Consider the following 11,533-nt stretch of genomic DNA (forward strand, 5'->3'; position numbering starts at 1 on the left):
TTCAGGCTGGGTAAGCTAATGTGATTTGGGTTCAAGCCCCCAAGTCTAGCTCTAAATGGGTAGGGATAAGCATTGGATATTCTTTGACTCGATCATGCATGGATATGAATATGAATGTGGCCGCACCTCGATGTGAGGTTGCCTACGTATCCGTTAGGAATCAGGCCGAACGTAGCTCTAACCGAACTTTGCACAAGTGTATGTACACCTCAAAGAGGTCTTTCAAGGGTTGTAATGTGGTTAAGTTGATTGTTTAAGGGAAAAAGGGGTAAAAGGCTCAAGACCCGAGAGAAGCCCCCAAGATGTGTAATTGTGAATTTGAAAATTTTGAATTTTGCAAGTTTATTTTCAACACATTTTTTTCTTCTTTTTTTTTTTTTTTTTTTTTTTTTTTTTTTTTTTATATTCTTTTGTATCAATGTAGGCAATCTCAGGTCATGCGGTCCATCACTCACTTAGCATTCATGTTTCTCAGGCACGGTACCAAGCACTCGATGAGAGACGCAATTTGAGACATGTTCATATCAAAGACATTGGAACACTTGCCTTTAGACATTGTTTTATTGTTGCTTTGCTGCTTTTTTTTTTTACTTGCTTTTTGAATGTTATACAATTACACATCTTCCAATCCCAGGGTTGAGTGAATGTGGGTTGAAGAAATGAAGGTCAAACGTTAGACGAGGCTCAAAGTGGTTGATGAAGAACTGGATATGTGATTGAGTAGTTAATGGGGAATGACAGGGTTGTAAAGGTGCCTCAAATCATTGGTGTACCTTGTGTTTAGTTCGGCAATTTTTTGTATTTTTTATTTTTTATTTTTTATTTTTTTTTGCTAATCACATGATCGAATGTAAGAAAGAGATGCTCATTTATGAAGAAGGTAAGAAATGTGACACATAGACACATGGATAACGGGAACCTATGCTAGACTTATTGGGGGAGAGGGTCGAAACAAAAGAATAAAACAAAGCATGAAATCTTGCACGAAGGATCTGTGTGCCTTGTATTCATTACTTCTTGCCGCCTGGAGGGACAGGAAGTTTATTTGCATCCATCAAGTCTTGAATGACGTCCTTCAAATTCCAACATTGCTCCGTAGTGTGGCCCCTTCCTTGATGGCACTTGCAATGGGCATTGGGATTGCATTTGGCGCTCCTTTCTTCAGGTTTTGGCTCTGGAAATGGCCCAATAGGTGTGAGCAGGCCTTAACTGTAAAGGCGATCAAAGGCCGCATCATAAGTCATTCCTAAAGGAGTGTAAGTTCTTTTCTTCTTGGGAAATGGAGTAAGAGCTAACACTTCATTGAGATCAACTTGGCTTATATTGTTGGTAGTATTTTCGTGCTTAGAAGACGAAGAAGAAGGATGGTCGTTCTTCTTGTTTTTCCAAGTGTTATTATTGTTACTACCAGCAGTCTTTATTAGCTCATCCTCGATATTGATGCCGATGTCGTATACAGCTTCGAAAGTGTTCAGTGGAAGAAATTTGAGATGTTCCCTATATTTATAAGTCAGATTTTGAATAAAGAGGCGAACCATCTCTCTTTCTTTGGGGGGATCTACCAAGAGTGAAGCTGTTTCCCTCCACCTGTTCAGGTACGCGGTGAAGCCTTCATTCTCTTTCTGTTTGAGAATGGAGAGTTCACGTTCAGAAGTTTTAGTTTGAATGTTACACTTGTAACGATTCACGAAACTTTCGGTGACATCTTGCCAAGTCGCAGTACGCTTGGCATCTAGGGAATAGAACCATTGTTGGCAAGCATGTTCTAAGGAGAGAGGGAACACCGTAGGGAAGAGTGTTACGTCCAATCCCTTAAGAGCCATGGTTGCAGAGAACGCCTTCAAATGGAATATTGGATTGTCAATAGGCTTGAACTTTGGAATATCAGCAGTTGAGAACTTTTCAGGGAGTCTATCCTTCACATCCAAAGGAGTGGGAGGCCGTTCCACATAAGTGAAATCCTCAGAAATCTTACTCATTTGTTCCTTCAGTTTGTCAAGGGTGGAAACAGTGACCTTGTTTTGTTCCATGGTAGTGACCCTAGTGGTAAGGGTTTGCATCATGGAAGACAGTGCCTCAATGGATTTGTTGATGTTCTCAATGTCTTCTTTAGTGGCCATTGAAAGGTGATGAGTAACGGAGATGACAAAGTTCTCTTTGAACGCCTATTAGATCTGAGAGATTGTTGCGGTAATGGCTCGAACCGTATTGATCTATCTCTGTTCCTTGAACAAGTACTGTGAAATAAAACAATTCACTCAATTGTTTGACTCATTGCTCAAGATAGGAAAGGAAGGAAAAAAATAGACATTTGAAAACAGGTGAGAAAACTCCACTCATTTTTTTTATTATGACGAAAAAAGGGTGCATGAACCTAATATACGATCATAAACGACCTGGTGCACGACTCGAGTCGGAACATAAAGAAAGTGTGTGGACTATACTTGACTCGTGCGTGATCAAGTGATGTTATAAGACTCGCGGTATGATCGTATGGCTAGACATGTGAACAATAACCAAAATGACTGACGCGAGGACCAAATTAACACGGAAGACTAAACTGACGCTTTTTTTTTTTTTTTTGATAGGGGGTGACGTGGCACGGGACACTTCTCCCGTCAGACGGGATAAATTCCCGTGTCACGGCAATTTTTTTTTTTTATAGGGGGTGACGTGGCACGGGACACTTCTCCCGTCAGACGGGATAAATTCCCGTGTCATGGCAGAATTTTTTTTTTTTTTTCAAAGGGGGTGACGTGGCACGGGACACTTCTCCCGTCAGACGGGAAATATTCCCGTGTCACGACAAATATTTTTTTTTTTTTCAAAAAAAAAAAATAATTTTGAAACGTTGCTTTTTTATTTTTAAAGGGAGGATACCATCCGACTTACTTAAAAAAAATGACATAAAAACAAGACTTTCCCTAAAATACGGTCAAAAAAGTGGTGCACGACTTAAAGCAAAAAAGTGTGTAAACACGACATGTGAGTGATTAAGTGAGGTTATGGACGCGTGTTTTGACCGTATAGCTAGACACGACCCAAAACTGGACACAGCATTCGCACAAAAATCGAGAACAAGACTGACAGGACACTTTCCTGGGCACCGTGTCACGGTGCAAACTGTCGTGACACGGTGCAGTCTATCGTTTGACGGTAGACTTTCCCGTGTCACGGCACTGTTCATCGTGACACGGCAGAACATGCCGTGACACGTTACCCAGTTCCAGGTCAGTTTTGTGATTTTTTCAGATTTTAATCGATTTTAAGTCCGTACTAATTATTATGTGAGAATAAAAACCCTCGGTCATGGGTTAAACAAAAAGAGCAAACGCATGAGGGTTAGCACCAAACCAACACATAGCATTTAGACACGATGATGTAAAAAAGTTCGCAACCTAAAGTCAAGATCTATGTTCAACTATTGGTCAAGCTTTGGGTGTCAAAAGGGTACCATGGTTAAGAGTTTGGACGCGTTAGCAAGGCAGCCTCCCTTGAGGGTGTATGCCAACGGGCGGCTCCGCGAGTTCGTGATGAAATCGAACTCGACTCCATGGTTTGGGTGGATTTAATGACTCGGATGAACCCTTATTGCCATGAGCGTTTTTGGGTTGATAGAGCTTAAATCCCCCAGGGCTAAGACGCATGTAGAACACATACGTTTTTTCAGAAAAATCGAAGGAAGTCGACTGTGAGAAAAGAAAATAAACCACCGGTCAGATTTTAGGACTGCCGTGACACGACAGAAATTCCCGTGTCACGATACAGTGTACCGTTAGACGATACACTGTACCGTGACACGGCAGACTCTGCCGTGACACGGCAGTCAGAAAATCTGACCGGTGCCCTTTTTGCTTTTGCGCGCAACCGAGTTATCCAATTTTTCCTACGGGATAGACCTGAATGCGACGTTAAAACGTCTATGCTGATGCAAAAATGCCAAATTAATCACAGGAATATTTTTTCAAGAATCTTTCAAGTCTCATCCACTCATCTTAATCAAATACCGATCACTCAAATCGATAAATAATTAAGAATCGTCCCCAGTGAAGTCGCCAAATTGTAGGCGTCGTTTGAAGTGCGCCTACGTTAAAAGCATGTGTGAATATGCTTGGCACTCATAGGAAGTGGGAATTGACATTACGATTAGGGACAAATGAAGTAGGGAGCCGCCAACAAGTTTTTAAGGAACTTGTAAACCGTTCACGGATCATAAAAGGCAACCACGATAAAGGGACAACGAAGGCAACAACGATTGACCCGTGAAGGTTACACCCCATTCATAATCCATGAGATTACTAACTCCATATGGTTCGGAACCACGAAAGGAGGATCGGGGATGATGGTACGAAGTGAGTCATGGAGTCACATTCGCCCGTATTGGCCTCTACTCGATTCTTATATTGAAAAGCATTCCTGCGATCTCAAAGGCATACAAACAATAATTCAATTCGCTCCAAACTATTATTTAACTAAATTGGTTTAAAATTAATGCACACATAATTCTAAAAATTTGGTGATCACTTCAATTAATAATAAGGTTAAAAAGGATCCTAAACCGATTGTCCAAATTATCTTATTAGGCATGATTTTCAATTACATATTCCCTTTAACATGAAATATAGTGATCAAAATAAATAATAGAATCAATATTAATATAAAACCAATTTAATCATAATTCCAACAACATAAAAATCTTTAGAAAAAAATAACAATGATAAAAAGAGCATGATCCTTACTTTGAATCTGTTTGTTTGCAACTACAAAATAATAAACGAGTTAGTAACTTCAAGGAAATAATAAAACAATAATTAAATTAAATTAAATAAAATAAAGTTGATTTTGGGGCCAAACCCTCAAACGATTCTACCTTTCACGCCTTGGTTTAAGGACAGAACCTCGAGTAAAATATGGACTCCTTTGAGTGCTTGAAGAAGGAATTTTGAAGTGAAAAGGGTAGGCTAGTGTTTAGGTTAATAGCATAGAAGAGAGAAAATAAGAATCATAGAATTCTGGTTGCCCCGTACATCAGAAATGAGGGGATATTTATAGGGAAATGTGCTGAGGGAGCACACGGAACCCTAAAATGATAAAAACCCTAAAAAAGTATCCCGTGACACGGTCAGACCGTACCGTGACACGGTCAGACTGTACCGTCAGACGGTACAAGTTCCCGTGACACGGTCAGTTTTGGAGTGACGCGGGAAATTTTCAGAAAACGGAACGGAAAACGCGTTAAGGGTTTACGCGGAAAGGACACGGAACTCTCCGTGTCACGGCAGACCTCCCGTGTCACGGGAAGTCCCACCGTCAGACGGGAGGGGTTCCCGTGACACGGTCAGGCTGTACCGTGACACGGTCAGTTTCAGTCCATTTTTCCGTCTAAATTCATTTTTAACCCTAGTTTCTTTCGGCTTTTTAAGTGCCGATTGATAATTTTTGGGCTTTTTTCTGACTTTATTATTCGGACTAAAATAATAAAATAAAATAAAATATTTGGGCCAAAAATAAATAATAAAATAATAAAATAAAAAGGTTTGGGCTTAAAATTAATTAACAAGCTTGGGCTAAAATTAAAACTATGCTTTTACCAAATACCAAGACTAATCCATGGACCTTTCAAAAATAAGAATTTAATAAAATACGATTTTTTAGGCACTCTCGGGATTAAATACTAAACCCGACCAACAGTGGCGGTGAAAGGTTATTTATCATCGGGTTTGGTTTTGGGGAGACATTTTTAGGTGTCTACAAGTATTATTTCTCTAAGAGTTGAGATGTTTATGAATCAAATTGTCATGTTATTTGGGAACATGTGCCAATATTGAGAATTTATTATCATGTGAAAGATTATTTGATCAATGTCTGAGATCAAAAGGTTGAGAATGATTATTTTGTTATTGGTTTGAGGCTCGGCGTTATAGACCTAGTCCTTGGTATGTTGGTAATGAGATAATGATCATGAGTTAAGAATGAGGTACAATCTTTATTATCTATTTTTCTATGGTCCCCTACAGTGGGAATTGGCCCGTATGTGGTCTGGTTTAAGGTGTTTTCTAGTTATTGGGAGTATTCAAGTTTTTATACTTGTTGGTTTTATTCGAATTACCCATGTCCAAGGCTAGGTATAGAACAATGAGCATGGCACACTTATAGGATATATTGAGTAATAAAGGTTCGTATTATTATTCGAGGTTTATTTGTCAAAGGTTATTTTCATAGTACAATGTGTAATGTAGTTTCAAACTACATTGTTTAATTGATCTAGTAATGTTAATTATTATATTATTCTTTGTATTCTGATATGTGGTGATTACTCAGCTTTTTTGCTGACGTGTGTGTTATTTTGTTTTGCTACTTGTGTTTGTGGCCATGTCTTTTTCTTATGGTGGCCTTGCGACGATCTATTTTGGAATTTGTTCTTAATGGTGAGCAGTCAAGTTTGTCTAAACAGGTTGATCAAGTGATCGTAGCTAAAGGAGCTCAAGTAGTGTTTCGATTAGTTTGTTTATAACAAGTTTGTAAAGTTGTATAAAATAGCTCACCTAGTTTATTGGGTTGTAATTATTGGGATTTTTGTAAGCCTTAACACTTGACAAGTTGTCGAGTGTGGGGGTAATTTCTCCGATTTAAGTGTATGCTTCCGCAATTTTATTTAAAGGTTGTCTATTTTTCCTTTATTTCTTATTTATTATTAGTTAGTACATCGGGGGTGTTACACCTTCGTTTCCTTTTTGTTTTAACATCTCAAGTTGTCTATGGTCTGTCTCGTCTTGGATATTGCACTTGTACCTATCTATGAAAGCGTTTACTATCGATTCCCAGGTAGAGGTTTTCTCCTTGTCAAGGGAGAAGTACCATTGTTGGCAAACGGTTTCAAGAGATAGTGGGAACAGAGAGGGGAAAACCTTCTTGTCGATACCCTTAATGTTCATTATAGTTTCGAAAGCTCTTAGATGGAAGTAAGGGTTATTTGTTACCTTGAATTTAGGGATGTCAGTGGCGTTGAACTTATGTGGAAGAAGTTCTTTGTCCAGCAAGACCCCTTGTGAAGTCATGCCCTGAAATTTATAGTCGCTAGATAGCTTGCTTAGACTCTCTTGCATGAGGTTCATTTGTTGTTGCTTCACAGGGTCATCGATCTTGAGCGTAAGGAGCTTCAGTGTCTCAGTTACGGTAACCAATTGGTTCCTAAGCTCATTGACTTCTTCTTGACTTGCCATTATCTTTTTAGCCTTCCTCTTTTGACGAATCGGTTTATAAAAAAGGGAAACCTGAATAAAGAGGTTGTCCTTGATTAATCGCCCTTCTCTCCTCGACCAAGTACTGTGGAAAAGGAATTTGGGGATATTCATTGTTAATTGTTTGACTCAAACTTTATTCAACATGCAATGGATGGAGGAAGTGAAGAAAGATGGAAGAATGTGAAGAAAAATGATGTAGATGGAGGGATATGAAGAATTAGGAATAGAGTGTACCCCCCGACTCAAATGACGGAAAAAGACCGACTCATGCATGAACCTAAGACATGGTCATGGTGACATATACTCAAAGTGTGTGCTAATACTAGTGAGTGTAGATGGTACGTTAGGACTCGTGTCATGACCATGTGGCTAGACTATGTGACTAGACTCAAGCAAAGACTAAGTTAAGACTTCACGTATATGCATTAAACTTGACAAACTGTGGTATTTTAGTCATAACTTTTTATCTGTGACTCTGATTTGGATGAAACCAACGCCAAATTAAAGATAAAACTCGGGGCTACAGATCCATAGGTTGTACGACTCGTATTTCTTCCTAGAACTCCGGCTATGACCAAAACAAGTTGACGTTTGTGCAGTATACAGGAATAAAAATCCGGGTTGACTTAAAGGAACTATGACTCGATTTTATGTTTATTTATTAGCTCAAATTAATTAATTAAACAAAGTTCTTTAGTCATTAATCAATTTATTTAGTTTTGACACAAGTCAAACAAACGGTTAGGAAAAATCACATAGAGTATGCACAACAAATAATGCACAATTAGTCAAGTGGGCACAATATGATGCAATGAGTTTGCAACCTAACCATGGCTCTAGTTCTCTAAAGTTCGGTATAGACACCTAAAAATGTCTCCCCAAAACCAAACCCGATGATGAACAACCTTTCACCGCCACTATTGGTCGGGTTTAGTATTTAATCCCGAGAGTGCTTAAAAAATCCTATTTTATTAAATTCATATTTTTGAACAGTCCATGGATTAGTCTTGATGTTTGGTAAAAGCATAGTTTTAATTTCATCCCAAACTTATTGATTAATTTTTTAGCCCAAACCTTTTTTTATTTTATTGTTTTATTATTTATTTTTGGCCCAAACCCTCTATTTATTTTTATTTAATTATTTTCTTATTTTAGTCCGAATAATAAAAAGTCAGAAAAGACCCGAAATTATCAATCGGCACTTAAAATGCCGAAGGAAATTAGGTTTAAAAATGTATTTAGACGAAAAAACAGGCTGGAATTTCCCGCGCCACGGCAGGTACCTACCGTGTCACGGGAATCCTTCCCGTCTGACGGTGGGATTTCCCGTGACACGGGAGATCTGCCGTGACACGGGGCATTCCGTGTCTTTTCCGCGTAAACCCTAACGCGTTTTTTATCCCGTTTTCTGAAAATTTCCCGCGTCACACCAGAAATGTACCGTGTCACGGGAAAGTGTACCGTCTGACGGTGGAGCTTCCCGTGTCACGGTACTGTTTGACCGTGTCACGGGATACTTTTTAGGGTTCCGTGTGCTCCCTCAGCACATTTTCCCTATAAATACCCCCTCATTTCTGATGAACGGGGCACCGAGTAATTCTCTTATTTTATTTTCTCTCTTCTATGCTTTAGCCTAAACACTAGCCTACCCTTTTCACTTCAAAATTCCTTCTTCAAGTACTCAAAGGAGTCCATACTTTACTCGTGGTTCTATCCTTAAGCCAAGGCGTGAAAAGTAGAATTGTTTGAGGGTTTGGCCCCAAAATCAACTATACTTTATTTAATTTAATTTAATTTAATTATTGTTTATTTATTTCCTTGAATTTACTAACTCGTTTATTATTTTGTAGTTACAAACAAACAGAATCAAAGTAAGAGTCATGCTCCTTTTATTTTTATTATTCTTCTAACGATTTTATGTTGTTGGAATTGTGATTAAATTGGTTTTAATATTAATGTTATTTTATTGATCACCATATTGCATGTTTAAAGGGAATATGTAATTGAAAATCACGCCTAATAAGATAATTTGGACAACCGGTTTAAGATCCCTTTTAATCTTTTTATTAATTGAAGTGATCACCAATATTTTAGAATTATGTGTGCATTAATATTAAACCAATTTAGTTAAATAATAGTTTGGAGCAAATTGAATTATTGTTTGTATGCCTTTGAGATCACAGGAATACTTTTCACTATAAGAATCGAGTAGAGGCCAATACGGGCGAATGTGACTCCATGACTCACTTCGTACCATCATCCCCGATCCTCCTTTCGTGGTTTCGAACCATATGGAGTTAGTAATCTCATGGATTATAAATGGGGTGTAACCTTCACGGGTCAATCGTTGTTGCCTATCGTTGTCCCTTGTCGTGGTTGCCTTTTTATGATCCGTGAACGGTTTACAAGTTCCTTAAAAACTTGTTGGCGGCTCCCTACATTTTTGTCCCTAATCGTATATGTCAATTCCCACTTCCTATGAGTGCCAAGCATATTCACCACATGCTTTTAACGTAGGCGCACTTCGAGCGACGCCTATAATTTGGCGACTCCACTGGGGAGTATTTTTAATTATTTATCGATTTGTGTGATCGGTATTTAATTAAGATGAGTGGATGAGACTTGAAAGATTCTTGAAAAAATATTCTTGTGATTAATTTGGCATTTTTGCATCTGCATAGACGTTTTAATGTCGCATTCAGGTCTGTCCCGTAGGAAAAATTGGATAACTTGGTTGCGCGCGAAGGAAAACAGGGCACCAGTCAGATTTTCTGACTACCGTGCCATGGCAAAATCTGCCATGTCACGGTAAAGTGCACCGTCTGACGGTGCACAGTACCGTGACACGGGAATTTTTGTCGTGTCACGGCAGTCCTTAAATAAGTCCGGTGGCTTATTTTCTTTCCTCACAGTCGACTTCCTTCGATTTTTCTGAAAAAACGTATGTGTTCTACATGCATCTTAGCCCCGGGGGATTTAAGATCTATCAACCCAAAAAACGCTCATGGCAATAAGGGTTCATCCGAGTTATTAAATCCACCCAAACCATGGAGTCGATTTCGATTTTGATTTCATCACGAACTCGCGGAGCCGCCCGTTGGCATACACCCTCAAGGGAGGCTGCCTTGCTAACGCGTCCAAACTCTTAACCATGGTACCCTTTTGACACCCAAAGCTTGACCAATAGTTGAACATAGATCTTGACTCTAGGTTGCGAACTTTTTTTATCATCGTGCCTAAATGGTATGTGATTGTTTGGTGCTAACCTTTATGTGTTTGCTCTTTTGTTTAACCCATGACCGAGGGTTTTTATTCTCACATAGTAATTAGTACGGACCTAAAATCGGTTAAAATCTGGAAAAATCACAAAATTGACCTGGAACTGCGCACCGTGTCACGACATGTTCTGCCGCGCCACGGTGAACAGTGCCGTGACACGGGACTGTCTACCGTCTGACGGTAGACTGCACCGTGTCACGACAGTCTGCACCGTGACACGGTGCCCAGGAAAGTGTTCTGTCAGTCTTTTTTTCGATTTTTGTGCGAATGCTGTGTCCAGTTTTGTGTCATGTCTAGCTATACGGTCAAAACACGCGTCTATAACCTCACTTAATCACTCACATATCATGTTCACACACTTTTTTCTTTGAGTCGTGCACCAGTTTTTGACTGTATTTTAGGGAAGTCTTGTTTTTGTGTCGGTTTTTTTTTTTTTTTTTTTTTTTTTTTTTTTTTTCGGAGTAAGTTGGATGGTATCCTCCCATATATATATTTTTTTAAAAAAAACAAATAGAATTTCAAAACTATAGATTTTTTATTTTTTTTTTAATAAAACAAAAATTTCTTTTTTTCCTTTTAATCTGGATGGGTTAAGGTTAAGTTTGGTCATTAAAGGTGTGTTTGTTTCGGTGTCACAACACTTGGTCAAGAATCAGGGGTAGATTGTTACGGTTCGAGTCCATACCTCAACAACCTCTTATACCAAAGAGGCGTACAAGGAAACCACCTCAATCATCTCCACAAAATCTATCCCAAGTCTACTTTCAACCAATGGCCACTAAGGAAGACATCGAGAACCTCAACAGGACAATTGAAAGATTGTCTGACATGATGCAGACACTCACAACTAGAGTCAGCACTATAGAACAGGACAATCAAAACAATGTCACTACTGCTGCAATGGACAAGATTAAGGAACAGATGAGCAAGATCTCTGAAGATTTCACTTGTGTGGAACAGCCTGTCACCTCTTCGTCCATAATAGAGAAGCTTCCTGAGAAGTTTTCCAC

The sequence above is a fragment of the Chenopodium album genome, chromosome 4 (genome assembly GCF_948465745.1).
Source record: "Chenopodium album chromosome 4, dcCheAlbu1.1, whole genome shotgun sequence".
Taxonomy (NCBI): Eukaryota; Viridiplantae; Streptophyta; class Magnoliopsida; order Caryophyllales; family Amaranthaceae; genus Chenopodium; species Chenopodium album.